Source organism: Nerophis lumbriciformis, linkage group LG10, assembly GCF_033978685.3.
Source record: "Nerophis lumbriciformis linkage group LG10, RoL_Nlum_v2.1, whole genome shotgun sequence".
Taxonomy (NCBI): Eukaryota; Metazoa; Chordata; class Actinopteri; order Syngnathiformes; family Syngnathidae; genus Nerophis; species Nerophis lumbriciformis.
The window spans coordinates 25,732,966-25,755,189 of record NC_084557.2 but is presented as its reverse complement, the minus strand read 5'-3'; the positions used below and the strand labels follow the sequence as shown (position 1 = coordinate 25,755,189).

At 39.7% G+C, this 22,224-nt stretch overlaps 1 protein-coding gene across 2 annotated transcripts in view; it reads right to left on the bottom strand.

Moving 5' to 3' along the window:
• lrrc4ca (leucine rich repeat containing 4C, genome duplicate a) overlaps window positions 1-22,224 on the bottom strand; it is a 176,601-nt gene that overhangs the window by 3,305 nt on the left and 151,072 nt on the right. The gene's annotated exons all lie outside the window — the stretch shown is intronic.

Here is a 22,224-nt window from a genome sequence, read left to right as displayed (position 1 = left end):
CATGGTCAAAAGTGAGCTGGAACCTATCCCACTGGAATTCCTTGGGCGGTGGTGTGCACCCTGGCACATAGAGACAACAACTCACATTGGCAATTTAGAGTCTTCAAATAACCTGATGAACTGGAATACTGGAACAAAATCCACGCATATATGGGAAGAACGTTCAAACCAAGGACAATTTGGCTTTGGTTCAGACATGATGTGAAGTGAAAACACTGGTTTATATAGCGCTTTTCTCTAGTGACTCAAAGCGCTTTACATAATGAAACCCAATATCAAAGTTACATTTAAACCAGTGTGGGTGGCACTGGGAGCAGGTGCCCAAGGACACAATGGCAGTGATGGCGGAAGCGGGAATCGAACCCAGGACCCTCAAGTTGCTGGCACGGTCACTCTACCAACCGAGCTATGATCATCAAACGTGAATCATTTTTCATTATAAAATACTACGGTCTATTCCTCACACTTTATTAGCGTCAAGATCACGGGGGGGCCTAAAGCCTATCCCAGCTGCACTCAGGCGGAAGGCAGGGTACATCCTGGACAAATCGCCACTTCATCGCAGGGCCAACACAGACATAAAAATAAATGTATTTTACTTTTTCTTTTTCAATATATACCAGAAATGTAACATTGGCGGACGAGTCAAGTCTTTTGAACGGCTCTGTCAAGTGAAGAACAAGAGCCGATTTACAGTTCGAGTGGTTAGTTTGGGATCCGTTTTAAGCCGCCTGACTTGACTAGAGTCACAGCCACTGGAAAATAACTCAAAATGACCGAGAGTCAAAATAAATTTAGCAACAATTAGATGCACTTTTCTGGGTCATTGTTTTGTTATGGATTTGTTAAGTAACCTAATTTAGGTGTACACATACCAGGTAAGGTAATGCAATTTGTCATTCATATTTATATATTGTGCTTATTTTTAATTCATATTTTTATCATAAAGACTATTTTTGTATTGTGTCATGTTTCTGACTGCCACCTGTCATGCCAGTTCTGCTCCTAAATCGCTTTTCTGTTGCAGAGCCACTGTCTCTTACTTGTTCACACTAAGTAATCAGACCCCGGCTGTTGCCACTCTGGTTACTGGATTGTTCCTTTTCTAGGCCCGTGTCAGTGGCTCTGCCCTATGTTGGCTACCTGTAGTCACCATCTACCTATTTTATTCTTTGCCTGTCATGGCGAGTGAGTATTTATTTACTTTTGACCTGCATCTGGTTTATGTTCTATGGCTTTGTGCTACTCTTATATGTACTTTATTATTCTCTAAATTCCTTTTTTCACAACAACCTTTTGTTGCCTTTGCTTTTTTAATCTTTTGGACTTTGAGTTGTTTGCCTCTTTCACACTTGTATGCTTCCTTTGTTATTGAGTCCTTTTTGTATTGACTTTTACCTGAGTCTCTGTTTGGGGTCAAAATACGCCACAATACAGGCTCTTGACATATTTTTTTCCTGTACTGTTAAAATGCTGTTTTGTGAAACATTTTACAGTAAAGTTGATTTGCATGAAGGTTATTTGTAGCTTGTGTAGTTTTTATTCTGCCACAACATTGATAAGGTGAGAGAAAATTCAAAATAATGATCTCACTGTCAACTCATGGGAATCAGGTACCACCTTCGTTGAATGTTTAGAATTTCAACACAACACAGATCAAATTATGATTTATATTTTAGAATATTTCTCACAATCTTAATTTTACAACTGTTAGTGATTACTTTATTGAATAAAAGCCAGTAATGTCTGTCATATATATATATATATATATATATATATATATATATATATATATATATATATATATATATATATATATATATATATATATATATATATATATATATATATATATATATATATATGTCTTAATAAGGTTATCCAAAAAAATAGTGCTCGATACCGTAGTAGAGCGCAATATATGTATGTGTGGGGAAAAAAATCACAAGACTATTTCATCTCTACAGGCCTGTTTCATGAGGGGGGGTACCCTCAATCATCAGGAGATTTTAAAATCTCCTGATGATTGAGGGTACCCCCCCTCATGAAACAGGCCTGTAGAGATGAAATAGTCTTGTGATTTTTTTTCCCACACATACATATATATATATATATATATATATATATACAGGCCAAAAGTTTGTACACACCTTCTCATTCAATGTGTTTTCTTTACTTCCATGAATATTTACATTGTAGATTGTTATTGAAGGCTTCAAACCTATGAATGAACACATGTGGAGTTATGTACTTAACAAAAAAAGGTAAAATAACTGAAAACATGTTTTATATTCTAGTTTCTTCAAAATAGCCACCCTTTGCTCTGATTACTGCTTTGCACACTCTTGGCATTCTCTCGATGAGCTTCAAGAGGTAGTCACCTAAAATGGTTTTCTAAAAGACTGGATTAAGGGAACTTTCAATGGAATCAGTCAAAAAGTACTTTTTTATGTGGAGACTTCAACATTGATCTCTTGAACCCCAACAAGCAAAAGTCCATTAATGATTTCACAGATACAATGTATAGTATGAGTTTGTATCCCCAAATCACAAGGCCAACCAGAATTGCAAGTCACAGTGCTACACTTATTGACAATATCTTCACTAATGTCTTTGAAAATAACACAACAAGTGGACTGTTAACAACCGACATCAGCGACCATCTGCCAGTCTTTACTATTTATGATGGGAACTACAGGAAGAAGAATATTGACAAAAAGACATTTCAAAGACTATGCACAGAGGAAGGAATGATTTCCTTCAGGAATGATCTGAGGAAACAAATTTGGGACAACGTATATAATGAAGATGATGTAGATGATGCATATGGGAATTTTGTTAACACCTTTCTTACACTCTATGATAAACATTGCCCATGGAAAGAACGTAGTAAGAAGCAAAAGAAAAACAACCAACCATGGATGACAAAAGGACTGAAAAATGCTTGTCACAAAAAAAACTAATTATATCGAATATTTATAACACAGAGATCTATAGAGGCAGAAAATAAGTATAAGAAATATAAAAACAAACTAATTGGTATACTACGAACATGTAAGAAGGAATACTACAGTCAATTATTAAACAAGAACAAAAACAACATGAGAGCAACATGGGGCATCCTAAATAGCATAATTAAAAATGGTGCTAAGAAAGATTACCCCCAGTACTTTCTAGATGGAAATACAAAAAATGACAATATGAACCAAATAGCGGAACGTTTCAATGATTATTTTGTTAATATCGGAAAAAATCTGGATCAAAGAATTCCAAATGCAGATGATGGGTCAGTTGAGGCCTTGAGTGAGCTCATAGACAGAAATCCCAATTCCATGTTTCTTAAAAGTGTAACAAAAGAAGAAATAATCAAAATTGTAAAAAATTGTAAATCCAAGACCTCAACCGACTGTCATGGAATAGATATGGTAACGATAAAAAAGGTTATACAAGACATTTCAGAACCTCTGACATATATCACCAATGTATCATTTTTAACCGGTAAATTCCCTGATATAATGAAAATTGCAAAAGTCGTACCAATTTATAAGAATGGAGAACACCAGTTTACTAACTACAGACCAGTTTCATTACTTCCACAATTCTCCAAAATCTTGGAAAAATTATTCAATAGTCGATTAGATTTATTTATTAACAAAAGTGGGACGCTTGTGGAGAACCAATATGGATTCCGAGCAAATATCTCAACATCAATAGCACTAACCAAAATAACAGAGGAAATTACCAATGCAATAGATGGTAAAGAATGTGCGGCCGCAGTATTCATGGACTTAACAAAAGCATTTGACACAATTAATCATGATATTTTAATACGAAAATTAGAACGATATGGCATCAGAGGTTTGGTATTGAATTGGGTAAGAAGTTATTTAACCAACAGGAAGCAATATGTAAATATGGTTGAAAATATGTCAACACGGCTAGATATATCCTGTGGTGTACCCCAGGGGTCAATACTGGGACCAAGATTGTTCAATCTTTATATAAACGACAATTGTAAGGTTACGAAGGACTTAAAGTTGGTTTTATTTGCAGACGACACAACTGCTTTCTGTTCAGGAGAGAGCACACAGAAGATAATACAAATAATAACAGAAGAAATGAACAAATTAAAAAGATGGTTTGACAAAAACAGACTATCTTTGAATCTCAGTAAAACTAAAATAATGCTATTTGGTAATAGTAGAAAAGAGCATCATACACAAATACAAATAGACGAAGTAGACATAGAAAGGGTAAAAGAAACTAGATTTTTGGGAGTATTAATAGATGATCAAATGAACTGGAAATCTCATATACAAAACATACAACATAAGGTGGCAAAAAACATTTCAATAATGAATAAAGCAAAATATGTCCTGGGCCAAAAATCACTGCATATTCTCTACTGCTCGCTAGTGTTACCATATCTGAGTTATTGTGCAGAGATATGGGGAAATAACTACAAATGTGCGCTACATTCGCTAACCGTGTTACAAAAAAGATCAGTTAGAATAATACATAATGTTGGATATAGAGAACACACAAACCCTTTATTTATTAAGTCAGAAATATTAAAGTTTGGTGATTTGGTAAAATTGCAAACAGCTAAAATGATGTACAAAGCAAACTATAACCTCCTACCAAAGAATGTACAACAATTCTTCTCAACTAAAGAGGAGAAATATAACCTTAGAGGAAAAAATAATTTAAAACATTTATATGCACGTACAACACTTACAACTTTTAGCATATCAGTATGTGGAATTAAATTATGGAATGGATTAAGTAAAGAAGTTAAAAATTGTACTGATATGATCCAGTTTAAGAGGTTGTTCAAAATAATAGTGCTTACAGAGTACAAAAAAGAAGAATTATGAGAAATACTTTCAACCTTATTGAAAATAAGGTTGAAAGTATCTCAGTATGTTAATAATGACTGAATTAATTAATTAATTACATATTACTTAACTGTTGTATACTAATTCATAGATGTTATTTTATTATATAAAAGGTCAGTAAATGATTCTATATATTTGTAAACGCTTGAAGTGAGAAAGGGGTAGGATTAAATAAGCTTTGTTTCTTACTACTCCTTTTCGGGCATGATGTAAAATGAAATGATATGAAATTGTGTGATGTATTATGATGTAAGTGTGTTCATGTTCGAATAAACTAAAGAAAGAAAGAAAGAAAGAAAAAAGTCTTGAAGGACTTCCCAGAGGTGTTTAGCACTTGTTGGCCCTTTGCCTTTACTCTGCGGTCCAGCTCACCCAAAACCATCTCGACCGGGTTCAGGTCCGGTGACTGTTGAGGCCGGGTCATCTGCCGCAGCACTCCATCACTCTCCTTCTTGGTCAAATAGCGCTTACACAGCCTGGAAGTGTGTTTGGGGTCATTGTCCTGTTGAAAAATAAATGATTGTCCAACTAAACGCAAACCGGATGGGATGGCATGTCGCTGCAGGATTCGGTGGTAGCCATGCTGGTTCAGACTGCCTTCAATTTTGAATAAATCCCCAACAGCGTCACCAGTAAAACACCACCACACCACCACACCTCCTCCTCCATGCTTCACAGTGGGAACTAGGCATGTGGAATTCATCCATTCACCTGTTCTGCGTCAAACAAAGACACCAACATATCTCAAATTTGGACTCATCAGACCAAATCACAGATTTCCACTGTCCATTCCTTGTGTTTCTTGGCCCAAACAAATCTTTTCTGCTTGTTGCCTCTCCTTAGCAGTGGTTACCTAGCAGATATTTGACCATGAAGGCCTGATTCACGCGGTCTCCTTTTAACAGTTGTTCTAGAGATGGGTCTGCTGCTAGAACTCTGTGTGGCATTCATCTGGTCTCTGATCTGAACTGCTGTTAAAGTGCCATTTCTGAGGCTCGTGACTCGAATTAACTTGTCCTCAGAAGCAGAGGTGACTCTTGGTCTTCCTTTCCTGGGTCAGTCCTCATGTGTGCCAGTTTCGTGTAGCGTTCGATGGTTTTTGCGACTTCACTGGGGGACACATTTAAAGTTTTTGGAATTTTCCGGACTGACTGACCTTCATTTCTTAAAGTAATGATGGCCTTTCGTTTTTCTTTAGTTAGCTGATTGGTTCTTGCCATGATATGAATTTTAACAGTTGTCCAATAGAGCTGTCGGCTATGTAGTAACCTGACTTCTGCACAACACAACTGATGGTCCCAACCCCTATTGATAAAGTAACAAATTTCACTAATCAACCCTGATAAGGCACACCTGTGAAGTGAAAACCATTACAGGTGACTAGACTACCTCTTGAAGCTCATCGAGAGAATGCCAAGAGTGTGCAAAGCAGTAATCAGAGCAAAGGGTGGCTATTTTGAAGAAACTAGAATATAAAATATGTTTTCAGTTATTTCACCTTTTTTTGTTAAGTACATAACACCACATGCCTTCAGTGACAATCTACAATGTAAATAGTCATGAAAATAAAGAAAACACATTGAATGAGAAGGTGTCTTTGTTTCTGATCTTTTTCTACTTCCATCCATCCATCCATTCTTAACCGCTTGTCCATCTCGGGGCCACGCGGGATGCTGGAGCCTATCCCAGCTGCACTCGGGCAGAAGGCGGAATACATCCTGGACAAATCGCCACCTCATCGTAGGGTCAACAGAATATTCACACTCACATTCACACACTCGGGACAATTTAGTGTTGCCAGTCAACCTATCTATTGTTCTTTAACACATAAAGCTCAGGGGTCTCACTAACAGTGTGTCTCCACAAGAATATTCCGACTTAAAAATGTGTGCATACACACACCTCCACTCAATCTTCCTTTAATAAATCGCACTCTGCCTGGAAACGTGCACCAGGTTCCGCCTCATATACCTCTCTGCCTTCTACACACCCACTTTCAGCTATAGAGGGTCAATGCAAAGTACCTCATGAATTCAAATGCATACCAATGAGCCTGTTGATCAATGACATTTGAATCCGAGCAGCAAGCGAAAAATATGGCGCAACACATAAATTGAAGTACTTATGGGTGTGATGGGGATTTTTAAAGTACATAATGTTTGGTCATTGCAGAAGTTTTGAAAAATGAAGACACTACAGTGACAACACGTCCATAAATGGAACAAACTCTTTCTGTTTCCATTCAAATCAATGTGTCAGTTTTCACCAGCACCGACATTTCTGAGCTAAAGATGCGCATAGCTTCTTCTATATTTGCCAGACGGTGCAACACGACGGATCAATGTATCTAAAATCTCCTCGTGTTAGACAGAAAGTCCAGCACAGACAAATAAAACATCCGGTTTATTTTCCAAAATAAAATACTCCTTGTTCAAGGCGGATTGTATTTTACACATTGAAAACGTACAAATTGGCAGGGATGGATGTACAAACCCCGTTTCCATATGAGTTGGGAAATTGTGTTAGATGTAAATATAAACAGAATACAATGATTTGCAAATCCGTTTCAACCCATATTCAATTGAATGCACTACAAAGACAAGATATATGATGTTTAAACTCATAAACTTTATTTTTTCTTTAAAGGGGAACATTATCACCAGACCTATGTAAGTGTCAATTTATACCTTGTTGTTGCAGAAAAAAGACCATATATTTTTTTAACCGATTTCCGAACTCTAAATGGGTGCATTTTGGCGAATTAAATGCCTTTCTATTATTCGCTCTCTGAGCGATGACGTCACAACGTGACGTCACATCGGGAAGCAATCCGCCATTTTCTCACTTTCGTCGGTGTGTTGTCGGAGGGTGTAACAACACGAACAGGGACGGATTCAAGTTGCACCAGTGGCCCAAAGATGCGAAAGTGGCAAGAAATTGGACGCAATTTGTTCAAAATACAAGGCTGTGGGGAAAGCCGACGAAATGGTCAGTCGTTTGTTCCGCACACTTTACCGACGAAAGCTATGCTACGACAGAGATGGCAAGAATGTGTGGATATCCTGCGACACTCAAAGCAGATGCTGACATCAACTCCAAAACTGGACAGATCAGCTTTCAGGAAAAGAGAGCGGATGAGGGTATGTCTACAGAATATATTAATTGATGAAAACTTTATTCATTACTCGCGGTTTTAAGTAAATTATTATACATAAACTGTGTTTACCAATAATTTAGCTTAAAAACATTTATTTTTTTCAATCATTCGAGTACATTCGGGTAGTCTTGTGTAGTAATGCTGTATTTTGTGTCTATTTAGGTATGGTTAACCTGAGTGCTGAAATCGTGGAAAAATATATGTTCTTAGCGCGCCTGAAATGGGCTGTCTGCACTCTCAAAGTGCATGTTGTTGCCAAATGTATTTCATATGCTGTAAACCTAGTTCATAGTTGTTAGTTTCCTTTAATGCCAAACAAACACATACCAATCGTTGGTTAGAAGGCGACCGCTGAATTTGTCCTCGCTTTCTCCCGTGTCGCTGGCTGTCGTGTCGTTTTCGTCGGTTTCGCTTGCATACGGTTCAAACCGATATGGCTCAATAGCTTCAGTTTCTTCTTCAATTTCGTTTTCGCTACCTGCCTCCACACTACAACCATCCGTTTCAATACATGCGTAATCTGTTGAATCGCTTAAGCCGCTGAAATCAGAGTCTGAATCCGAGCTAATGTCGCTATACCCTGCTGTTCTATCCGCCATGTTTGTTTGTATTGGCATCACTATGTGACGTCACAGGAAAATGGACGGGTGTATATAACGATGGTTAAAATAAGGCACTTTGAAGCTTTTTTTAGGGATATTACGTGATGGGTAAAATTTTGAAAAAAACGTAGAAAATAAAATAAGCCACTGGGAACTGATTTTTAATGGTTTTAACCCTTCTGAAATTGTGATAATGTTCCCCTTTAACAACACTCAATAAACGATTGGGAACTGAGGAAGCTAATTGTTGAAGCTTTGGAAGTGGAATTCTTTCTTATTCTTGTTGTGTGTAGAGATTCAGTCTTTCAACAGTCCGGGGTCTCCGCTGTCGTATTTTACGCTTCATAATGCGCAACACATTTTCGATGGGAGACAGGTCTGGACTGCAGGCGGCCCAGGAAAGTACCCGCAGTCTTTTGTTACGAAGCCACACTGTTGTAACACGTGCTGAATGTGACTTGGCATTGTCTTGCTGAAATAAGCAGGGGCGACCATGAAAAAGACGGCACTTAGATGGCAGCATATGTTGTTCCAAAACCTGTATGTACCTTTCACTTTCAGCATTAATGTTGCCTTCACAGATGTGTAAGTTACCCATGCCTTGGGCACTAATGCACCCCCATACCATCACAGATGCTGGCTTTTGAACTTTGCGTCGATAACAGTCTGGATGGTTCTCTTCCCCTTTGGTCCGGATGACACGATGTCGAATATTTCCAAAAACAATTTGAAATGTGGACTCGTCAGACCACAGAACACTTTTCCACTTTGCATCAGTCCATCTTAGATGATCTCGGGCCCAGAGAAGCCGGCTGCATTTCTGGATGTTGTTGATAAATGGCTTACGCTTTGCATAGTGGAGCTTTAACTTGCACTTAAAGATGTAGCGACAAACTGTATTTAGTGACAGTGGTTTTCTGAAGTGTTCCTGAGCCCATGTGGTGATATCCTTTAGAGATTGATGTCGGTTTTTGATACAGTGCAGTCTGAGGGATCGAAGGTCACGGTCATTCAATGTTGGTTTCCGGCCATGCCGCTTACGTAGAGTGATTTCTCCAGATTCTCTGAACCTTTTGATGATATTATGGACCATAGATGTTGAAATCCCTAAATTTCTTGCAATTGCACTTTGAGAAAGGTTGTTCTTATACTGTTTGACTATTTGCTCATGCAGTTGTGGACAAAGGGGTGTACCTCGCCCCATCCTTTCTTGTGAAAGACTGAGCATTTTTTGGGAAGCTGTTTTTGTACCCAATCATGGCACCCACCTGTTCTCAATTAGCCTGCACACCTGTGGGATGTTCCAAATAAGTGTTTGATGAGCATTCCTCAACTTTATCAGTATTTATTGCCCCCTTCACAACTTTTTTGTCACGTGTTGCTGGCATCAAATTCTAAAGTTAATGATTATTTGCTAAACACATTTTTTTATCAGTTTGAACATCAAATATGTTGTCTTTGTAGCATATTCAACTGAATATGGGTTGAAAATGATTTGCAAATCATTGTATTCCGTTTATATTTACATCTAACACAATTTCCCAACTCATATGGAAACAGGGTTTGTAATATCAGCTTATTAACACAAATGGATTAGAACATGCTGATTCTGGCGGTCCATAATCAAAGAATCCTATTACAGGCATGTTCTGGACAGCTATAATGGGACCCTGTGTCAAATACAAGCTGATACAAATAAATGGGTTTTACTTGTATAGCGCTTTTCTAACTTCAAGGTACTCAAAGCGCTTTGACACTATTTCCACATTCACCCATTCACACACTGATGGCGGGAGCTGCCATGCAAGGCCCTAACCACGACCCATCAGGAGCAAGGGTGAAGTGTCTTGCTCAAAGACACAACGGATGTGACTAGGTTGGTAGAAGCTGGGGATCGAACCAGGAACCCTCAGATTGCTGGCACGGCCACTCTGCGCCACGCCGTCCCCCAAATACCAGCTGATACGAGGACTGGGAAAGCAGGGGAGTGGTTACCGGTGTGTGTAAAACTCTCGCCAGGGATGATTTTACTTTTGTGTTGTTGCTTGCTACAAATAGAAAAATAAAGTTGTCATTCTGCAAGGAAAAACTGTTGTATTTTCCACCAGTCAAATCAGTGCTGTCGCAAACGCCCTACCCGTGGGAATTAATGGAAGCCAAAGCTCGAGATGGCTGCAGTGCTGCTATTCAGCGGTCGCTACATATCTCAAATGGCAGGACGGAGTTTACAGTCTGTGCTTATGCTCCTTGAGAAGGACAGAATAAACCGTTTGTTTCCGCACTATTTCACTGCCAACAATGCGCTTCAAACGGCGGTGGGATTGGCGGATGACGGAGTCGTTCCGTGGTGGCGCCGTTCAGCAGTCGTTGCGCATCCAGTGGAAATCCGGGGTTACTCTGGAACCTGTTCAAGTGAAGGATGTATAAAACACACTAAAGCAGAGTCGTGCAAACTTTAGGTTTGATCTACTAAAGGACACACAACACAACAAAAAACTGATCTACTTAACTTGTGCGCAGATGATTGCGTCTGTTACTCTTAATAAGGAGCCCAATCCATTGAGCATGCCTGTCTTAATTAATATTTAGATACTGATCGTCACAACGCTAACAATACTGTAAGGAGCAAAGGCAAATATAATTATTTAATACACACAGTGTGATCTATCAAGGCTGAAACTGATCTGTGGATGCTGTTTTGCGTCTATCTAGTACGTCTAAAGAGGATGTGCAAACTAGCAGTTTCGCAGAGATAGCTTTAAGATAAGAGAGGATGGCGCTGCAGCTCCAGCCTACCTATGCTTTTATGGATTATCATACATTATAGCTGATATATATTATATATGGATGGTCCACAATTTAAATACTAGGCATATCATTTATTTAGCAATACAATGTAATACTTTTTTAGCTGATGGATGACTTCAGGGACTGAGTAAAACAAATTAAATTGATGTGTTTTAATGTCTGGTTGCATTTTTTATTCATTTGACAATTCTTTTTTTTGATAGGAGACACTATTGACATACCTCCTATATGAAAAAAAAAACTTGCAATATGCATTGTTTTGTGTCTAGAACATTCCAGCACACAGTCGCTGTTATTTTCTATGAGCGCGCTAAAAAAGTGGGTTCTGTCGTAGATGGCACTGCAGGAACGCTTCTAAAATGCCCAGGAAAAGTGGTACAGAATGGTTTGCTGCGTGTTTCAAAACAGAGCAAAACACAACATCCATCCATCCATCCGTTTTCTACCGCTTGTCCCTTTCGGGGTTGCGGGGGGGTGCTGGAGCCTATCTCAGCTGCATTCGGGCGGAAGTCTGGTACACCCTGGACAAATCGCCACTTCATCGCAGGGCCAACACGGATAGACAGACAACATTCACACTCACATTCACACACTAGGGCCAATTTAGTGTTGCCAATCAACCTATCCCCAGGTGCATGTTTTTGGAGGTGGGAGGAAGCCGGAGTACCCGGAGGGAACCCACGCAGTCACGGGGAGAACATGCAAACTCCACACAGAAAGATCCCGAGCCTGGGATTGAACTCAGGACTACTCAGGACCTTCGTATTGTGAGGCACATGCACTAACCCCTGTTGCACCATGCTGCCCAAGCAAAACACAACATGAAATGAGTAAATGAGTGTCTCCATAGTACACGCAAAAACATCATTTAAATAAGGCGGTCTGCACCAGTTATCAATTGCCCACAGTCTTAGGAGATCACGCGCAACACACCCAATATATAGTACAAACCCAGTTTCCATATGAGTTGGGAAATTGTGTTAGATGTAAATATAAACAGAATACAATGATTTGCAAATCCTTTTCAACCCATATTCAATTGAATGCACTACAAAGACAACATATTTGATGTTCAAACTCATAAACTTTTTTTTTTTATTGCAACCAATAATTAACTTAGAATTTAATGGCTGCAACACGTGCCAAAGTAGTTGGGAAAGGGCATGCTCACCACTGTGTTACATGGCCTTTCCTTTTAATAACACTCAGTAAACGTTTGGGAACTGAGGAGACACATTTTTTAAGCTTCTCAGGTAGAATTCTTTCCCATTCTTGCTTGATGTACAGCTTAAGTTGTTCAACAGTCCGGGGGTCTCCGTTGTGGTATTTTAGGCTTCATAATGCGCCAACATTTTCAATGGGAGACAGGTCTGGACTACAGGCAGGCCAGTCTAGTACCCACACTCTTTTACTATGAAGCCACGTTGATGTAACACATGGCTTGGCATTGTCTTGCTGAAATAAGCAGGGGCGTCCATGGTAACGTTGCTTGGATGGCAACATATGTTGCTCCAAAACCTGTATGTACCTTTCACCATTAATGGCGCCTTCACAGATGTGTAAGTTACCCATGTCTTGGGCACTAATACACCCCCATACCATCACAGATGCTGGCTTTTCAACTTTGCGCCTATAACAATCCGGATGGTTCTTTTCCTCTTTGGTCCGGAGGACACGACGTCCACAGATTCCAAAAACAATTTGAAATGTGGACTGGTCAGACCACAGAACACTTTTCCACTTTGTATCAGTCCATCTTAGATGAGCACAGGCCCAGCGAAGCTGACGGTGTTGTTGATAAACGGTTTTCGCCTTGCAAAAGAGAGTTTTAACTTGCACTTACAGATGTAGCGACCAACTGTAGTTACTGACAGTGGGTTTCTGAAGTGTTCCTGAGCCCATGTGGTGATATCCTTTACACACTGATGTCGCTTGTTGATGCAGTACAGCCTGAGGGATCGAAGGTCACGGGCTTAGCTGCTTACATGCAGTAATTTATCCAGATTCTCTGAACCCTTTGATGATATTACGGACCGTAGATGGTGAAATCCCTAAATTCCTTGCAATAGCTGGTTGAGAAAGGTTTTTCTTAAACTGTTCAACAATTTGCTCAGGCATTTGTTGACAAAGTGGTGACCCTCGCCCCATCCTTGTTAGTGAATGACTGAGCATTTCATGGAATCTACTTTTATACCCAATCATGGCACCCACCTGTTCCCAATTTGCCTGTTCACCTGTGGGGTGTTCCAAATAAGTGTTTGATGAGCATTCCTCAACTTTATCAGTATTTATTGCCACCATTCCTAACTTTTTTGTCACGTGTTGCTGGCATCAAATTCTAAAGTTAATGATTATTTGCAAAAAAAAAAAAAGTTTATCAGTTTGAACATCAAATATGTTGTCTTTGTAGCATATTCAACTGAATATGGGTTGAAAATGATTTGCAAATCATTGTATTCCGTTTATAATTACATCTAAGACAATTTCCCAACTCATATGGAAACGGGGTTTGTATAAAGTACACATACTGTAGTACAATAGTACACGCAATTTTATAGTTTACATACACTGTTTGGTGTGGAGCGTGTGGTATTAGGTATTTGGTCTTAATGATACATTGTGAGCGCATTATAATAAATACAGTCTCTGGGTTGGTGTGGTAAAGATTTTATTACTATAGTCACTTTATTGTCATATTTGGCACAGAGTGAGATGACTCATCAAATCCAAATAGAAAGACCAAAGATCACATTTGAATGCAAGGGAATACGATGAATGCTTACATAGCCAATAAAAGCAATTTGATTGGCTCTGCATGCTCTGTGATTTAATTCAATTGACCAAAAAAAACAAAAAGTTGCAGCAACTGTAACTTAGCAAAGGGAATCGTTTTTTCAACTGTAGGAAGATGATGAATAACCAGTACTGTATCTTATGTCACGGCGTGTGCTCAATCTTGCATGTCATCTGCGACAAGCTCAGCCGGCGCCTCCGCTGGCAGCGCGCCAGGACACGCCCCTGCTCGCTCTGGCCGCATCGCAAGGCTGCAGGCGATCAGCGATCAGCAATCAGCGCACCTGGGACTGATGAAGGCGAGCGGTATAAAGACCAGCGGACCCGAAGATCCTGCGCCGGAACGTAGTTAACTCTTCGTAGTAAGCATCCCGTCTCTGGCTTCCCTCCCGCGTACATGACCTTTCTCTGTGTCTTCCCGGTTCCCGTTTCTTATGTCCCTTGTGTTTCCGAAGTTCTTCCCGTGTCTCCCGTGATCGAGCTGTGTGCCTCGACTTCCCTCTGGACTTTGGACTGCCTCCCTCGATCCTCGACCCCTGCTTGGACACGGACCCTTTTGACGCCTCGCTATACCCACCGACAACCTGCCTGTCTCATGGACACTCGAGCCTGCCTTTCCGCTTCGGGACTTCCGCCTCTCTCGCTCAACACTCCCAGTAACATACTCATTAATTCCTACACAGTCTCACACCGTACACCCCTTTTGGATTTGCCACACTCCATTCTATAGTTGATATTATTAGTATTGTTTGTTTTTATATATATAGTGCATATATATATAATAAACCATGCTCCTGTGGCTCTTGTGGTCTGTGCCCTCTACCATACCTCCATAAACATAACATCTTAACCAGTACTGCAAGTGTGTGATCCATGACTGTGGACAAAATAGAGCATTATTAGCATATTTTGTTTTTGACAAACAAACGAATGAACAGTTTATTGCATCCAATAGATTTTGCAACACCTTATTATTGTTAACGTATTCCAAAACATGGTCCAGCAGAAAATACAGAATCACTGGTAAGTGGTCTTATCATATTCACCACCATTTGTGCATTGTTATTCAGAAAAATAACTGAAAACTATTATTGAGCTGAGCTACGGAATATTCCATTGGGACTTAAGTTTTTCTGATGATGCCACGGTTTTGCAAGATACATTTTCTTTTTGTTTCTTCTCTTTGGGTTCATTTGGGCTATGGAAAACAACAAAGCTTAATTTAGGTGGTGAGGAAAATGAGACCGGGCTGATGCTTGAGTACCTGCTTATTACAATGTGAACAGTGACTTACTGCTTTCATTCCACATGATACGCGGGAGGAATGATGATGGGAGATTGTAGAATGAGAGGCATATATTACAGGGGAAGGTTGGGAAGTGTTCTCCTCTTGAAAGAAAAGGAGAGAACGCAGAGGTAGAGATTAATGGCATATAAATCAAATCAGGTCACTACTTGATAATGCCTGCAATCTTGCAATGGTTCCAAATATCAACTAAAATCCTTTATGGATTCCAGTGTGGGAGTGATACTCACCACATTCATCACAGGCCTTCTCATTTCCCTCCCTCTTTCCCCAGTGGCATAAAAGTGCTGCATGACTGGTTGACGGTACTGTGCAGCATTTCTCAATAGATCATAATTTTTGCAATAGTTGTTGCATCACTCATGACTTTAAACACAATATTGGATTTTACTTAGGTTATCGAACGCAACGTTTTTTTTTAAACAAGTCACTGTTAGTGGCCACCGTATGTCACCTACGTACTGTACTACGACTCTGGTGTCAATATTTCAGAGCAAAGACAATAGACCATTTGACTGAAAGAGCATACCGCTTTGTACTTTAAGGCCCCTTCTACACTAAGCCGGCTGAAGTTATCCAGGGTGAATCCCACCTAACCTTATCCGTGTTCACACACACACAATGCATGCGCAAAAAAAAAATGCGCGCATAGTCACCTCTGACCTGGAAGTGTATCCTTTCCCTGTGTTTCAATGTAGACTATTGGCACATTTCTTTTAACAGTAAACCTTGCTTGCCTCACCATCAGCATCTGTTAAGACTATTGTAGTGAATCACACCTGAGCCATTATACATGAATCATATCTTTAATGGACGTGTGAAAGTAAACAATGTGATAAAGAACATTTTACAACAAACCAACAACAGGACACTGTGCTTGTAGGCTGAAATTGGCGGTCGTACTTGACGGCCGAAACCACTTAAAGGCCTACTGAAACCCACTACTACCGACCACGCAGTCTGATAGTTTATACATCAATGATGAAATCTTAACATTGCAACACATGCCAATACGGCCGGGTCAGCTTACTAAAGTGCAATTTTAAATTTCGCGCAAAATATCCTGCTGAAAACATCTCGGTATAATGACGTCAGCGCGTGACGTCATGGATTGTAGAGGACATTTTGGGACAGCATGGTGGCCAACTATTAAGTCGTCTGTTTTCATCGCAAAATTCCACAGTATTCTGGATATCTGTGTTGGTGAATCTTTTGCAATTTGTTCAATGAACAATGGAGACAGCAAAGAAGAAAGCTGTAGGTGGGAAGCGGTGTATTGCGGCCGACTGCAGCAATACAAACACAGCCGGTGTTTCATTGTTTACATTCCCGGAAGATGACAGTCAAGCTTTACCATTGGCCTGTGGAGAACTGGGACAACAGAGACTCTTACCAGGAGGACTTTGAGTTGGATGCGCAGACACGGTACCGTGAGTACGCATGCAGCTGCGGCTTCCAAACATGTGATCGCTTGCCGGTACGTGCGTGCCGCTATGTGCATGTCACGTACGTAACTTTGGGGACTTTGGGGAAATATATGTGCTGTATGAACTTTGGGGAGGTGAACGGTAATTTGGGCTGTGGGATTGAGTGTGTTGTGCAGGTGTTTGAGTTGTATTGGCGGGTTATATGGACGGGAGGGGGAGGTGTTTGTTATGCAGGATTAATTTGTGGCATATTAAATATAAGCCTGGTTGTGTTGTGGCTAATAGAGTATATATATGTCTTGTGTTTATTTACTGTTTTAGTCATTCCCAGCTGAATATCAGGTCCCACCCGCCTCTCACAGCATCTTCCCTATCTGAATCGCTCCCACTGCCCTCTAGTCCTTCACTCTCACTTTCCTCATCCACGAATCTTTCATCCTCGCTCAAATTAATGGGGAAATCGTCGCTTTCTCGGTCCGAATCGCTCTCGCTGCTGGTGGCCATGATTGTAAACAATGTGCAGATGTGAGGAGCTCCACAACTTGTGACGTCACGCTACTCGTCTGCTACTTCCGGTAAAGGCAAGGCTTTTTTATCAGCGACCAAAAGTTGCAAACTTTATCGTCGATGTTCTCTACTAAATCCTTTCAGCAAACATATGGCAATATCGCGAAATGATCAAGTATGACACATAGAATGGACCTGCTATCCCCGTTTAAATAAGAAAATCGCATTTCAGTAGGCCTTTAATGGCTTCACAATAGTTATGGAGTACAAAACTAGACGTTGAGTAATCGCTCGACATACGTGGCGGACAATAACTGACTCTTTGCTTTGCCAGTCCAAATGCATTCGCTATTTTTCGTAGTTTTCCCTTGTCCACGGGAGCCCGCATTGTCGTTGTCTTTCCTTCGACAAATGGACAAAGTTTTTCGCTAAGTAGAATCACAGCTGACCTGGACATTCAAAGGTTCTCTTGCCATTCCTGTGGCACAACACACTCGGTGACAAACATATCCCACCAGGCTGCCGTTCTTCCAGGGCTTATCCAAAACCGTCGCCGCCTGAGATGTGTTGTATCCGAAGTAGCTGCAATCGCCCGTTTCCTTCTTTTAAGGTATTGATGAGTGATTTCCAAAAGCGCATGTACATGTACGAGAAGGAGTAACAAGGGCATGTCTGGATGACTTGCCTCCATCTTTCTAGTGGTTGCCACCGAGTTACCTAACGGGTTGTTATGAAGCTGGCTGTGGCGCGTTCTTTCTTATGTCACTTCATGTGTGAGGCGCGGTCTTTCTGGTGTCCACTTCCAGTACCCAAGGGGGGTTGGTTGGTTTAAGAACAGTAAGTAAATGCTTCAGAGATATTTTGACTAAACACAGTGGTAGAATCTGTTTGAACACCATTATAAAATATAATCATTGATAGAAATACAATAGATGAGTAACAAGTGGCTTTATACAATAAATACAAATTATTATGATGCCTGACATCAATAAATACAAATTATTATGATGCCTGACTTCAATAAATACAATGACAAAGGAAAGGTGGACAGGTGTGTCTATTTTTTCAAGCTTACTCATATTTAAAATAGTGCAGGCTAGATTTATTAATCCCCTCAAGGGTTTATTAAATGAGACCTATGATGAGTTGAATCTATATTTAAAACACTTCCTTGTGGTCTAAATAATATGTATCAGATATGCTTTGGTGTAAATTGTGCTCCACAGTCATATTCACAACCTGTTTTCGATTCTGGTGGCGTTCCCAGTTTGCCAACAAAACCACGTCTCACCCACTCCAAAAGTATTATAATTTATTTTTTTGAAAGTCTACACTGTTTAAATATATATCTTTTAAAGTCGTCACCCACTATTTTTAGTCCAGACAAGGTCGAAAATAAACTTCATAAACATGATATACATTCAACAGGTCACAACATCATCTCTAAATGATTCAGAGGGTATAAAAAAACATATGTTTTTAGCAACATTTATATCACAGCATGATGCCCGTCAGTGTTATTATTCGCATACAATATTGTAACAACATTTATTAGTCAGAAAAGATTCAATTCATCATAAGGTCCCCTTTGGATATTAAGGGACTGATCTACTAAGATTCGAATATCCATCCATCCATTAACATCTGCTAAATATTGTGTGCAAACTTTAAAATTGTGTGTAAAATTACTGAGTGTGTTGATGGTGATGTACTAAGACAGACATCCTGATTAGCGTGTGTAATCTATAAAGTAGTGTGTACTATTAGTGGGCGTGTTGCGTGCGATTGACTAAGACTGCATGTACAATTGTAAAGTGGAGCAGACTACCTTATTTAAATGAGGATTGTACTATACAGAACACCACAATAGAGACACTCTTATTGACTGCACATTCATGTTATAATGTCTTGTGGCGTTTTGCCATGTTTTCAAACAAGCAGGGGACATGTACTACTTTTTATGGGCATTTTCAAAGCAGTCGTGCAGTGCATCCATAAAGAAACTTTTTTTTTTTATAGCTGAATGCGCTCAATAGAGAGAGGCTGCACTTACATCGCTCAAGACACACAACAAATGCATCTACTTCAAGAAGTTTTTTTCATAGAAGAAATATTTGTAATAATATATATTCTATGTGAAAAAGACAAATGTCATGAGAAAAATATTAAAGGTCACCAAAATGCATCAATTGACTACGTTTTAATCAGCCCCTTAAAGGGGAACAGCACTTTTTTTTGTACTTTTGCCTATTGTTAACATTCATTTAGGATTCTAAATATGATTTAAAAAATGCTTGCAAAATGTCGCTAACGAGTCACCGATGTATCCTTCAAAGCCTTATAAAACAACTTCAAAACCCTCTATCCACATTTTATATACACATTGCAAGTATCCATCTATATAGTGTATTAATAGACAAGTTCATAACAATATTTAATATGAACGATATTTACTGTATTTTGGTCGTTTTATGCATAACCGGAACTTATTTCCTCAGCACATTTATTTCCTCAACACTTCCGACTTCCGGCAACAAATGTGTGTTCCTACTTCCGGAAACAAACGCTTGTTTGTTCTAATCATGGCAGACTTGGTAACAGACAATGAAGACGACTAACTATTTTTGGACAAATGAGGATTCATGACCTTATCTTTTTTAAGCTGAATATACAGAGGATGAAATCCTGGTTATGGAAGTAAGCATGAAAAGAGCGTGAAACGTTGCAGCTGTAAAATGTCATCGCTGAATGGACAATATGTCTAATTTTTTTTTTGACAGTCCAAATATGTTGACATGCACCTGGATGGAATATAATCTCTGTCAAAAGCGTTTATCCTCACAACCATTTTTGCCTAACTGTGCCGGTTCGCATATACTTTCTAGACATACTTTTTAAATATCGACACAAAACAGTAGTCGGAGAACTAAATGATTATATTTGCATCTCCTCCTCCCATTATTGTGAGCATATGTTCTGCAAGTACAGTACATGAAAGCATACACGCTAAATGGATGCCACTCTTTATTGTGAAATCCATCCCATCCATCAATTTTGTACCGCTTATCCCTTTCGGGGTCGCTGGAGCCTATCTCAGCTGCATTTGGGTGGAAGGCGGGGTACAACCTGGACAAGTCGCCATCTCATCGCAGGGCCAACACCGATATACAGACAACATTCACACTCACATTCACACACTATGGCCAATTTAGTGTTGCCAATCAACGTATCCCCAAGTGCATGTCTTTGGAGGTGGGAGAAAGCCGGAGTACCCGGAGGGAGCCCATGCAGTCACTTAGGCAAACTTTAATGATCTACAAGAGAAATTGTTCCACACAGTAGCTCAGTAACAAAGGCTGGAAAGTGTAAGGATGGAAAGGATAATGCAGGTATTAAGTAGACTAACAATGTACCGTATTAGCAATATAAAATATAACATATATGTAGTATTTACATATTATACATACAGTATATGATATATACTGATATATTATATTATATGGGGAGAACATGCAAACTCCACACAGAAAGATCCCGAGCGCAGATCATTTTACAATATGCAAACCTTTAGTAGATCAGGACCTAAGTATGTCTACTGTGGTTATCAATGTTAGTTCTGTGAAGACCTGCCCGCGAAACGCAAAACCTACCAAGGAATTCAACCGTCAACCAATGTGACACGATAGCAAGTTATAGCCACAACAATGTAAACAAGAGGCACAATGTTGCTGGCTTATCACATGTTTTCTGATTGCATAAATGTATTTTAGTAAGTCAACAGCAGCTCCACTCTTTCCATATCAGACTACAGCAGTTAGCACAACAACAGATGGGGAGGCCTGGACAGAACTAAACTATTCAACAGTTTACGTGCGCATTACAACAAAGGCACTACGTTGTCAAGCTTCTCTGTGATATTGCACACTTGTGTCAGACAAAACATGACATCCCTGGCACGCCTCTTGAATTGCTTTACTCCCTTGTTTTCACAAGCTTTATTCTCATGTAGGATGGGAGGAATTTCAGTTCAAATACTACCAGCAGAATTTACACACGCACTTCTCTCTTGGTTGTTCGACGATTTTGCACAATAATTTAAGAATACTTACAGGCTTACATCATTTGTCCTGCATGCATGTCATTCTCCATACTGTATCTTAAAAAATACAATATCACCATCCATCCTGTCAATACGTGGACTTTGGGGTGTTGTGTTTTCCTGGAATGCAAAGGAAAGTTGGCGCGGGCAAGGCGTGAAGGTAAGGACATGTCTATTGTTACACTAACAAAAAGAACAAACGAAAAGCGCGCACAAGGCGGAAGTACAAAAACTTGGCTACTGAAACAAAAGACAAGCACAAAGGCAATTAACTATGAACATGAAACAAAAACACTTAATGTGGCATGGTATGAAGCATGAACTATAGTAAACAGGAATCTCATGGGTAGCAGAGGTAGTAAGGATAATGTCACCAGGACGATCAACAGAAAAAGACAGGTTTAAATAACAGTGGCATGATTAGTGACAGGTGTGTGAGTTCAAATGAATCAGGTGCGTGACATGAGGACAGGTGAAAACTAATGGTCGCTATGGTGACAAAACAAACAAGAGTGCACAAAAAGTCCAAAAACCAAACCTGAACATAACCAAAACAAAACATGATCACACAGACATGACACATCCATTTTGACCACATACTTCAGGGACGTTGGTCGCTGGAACCTA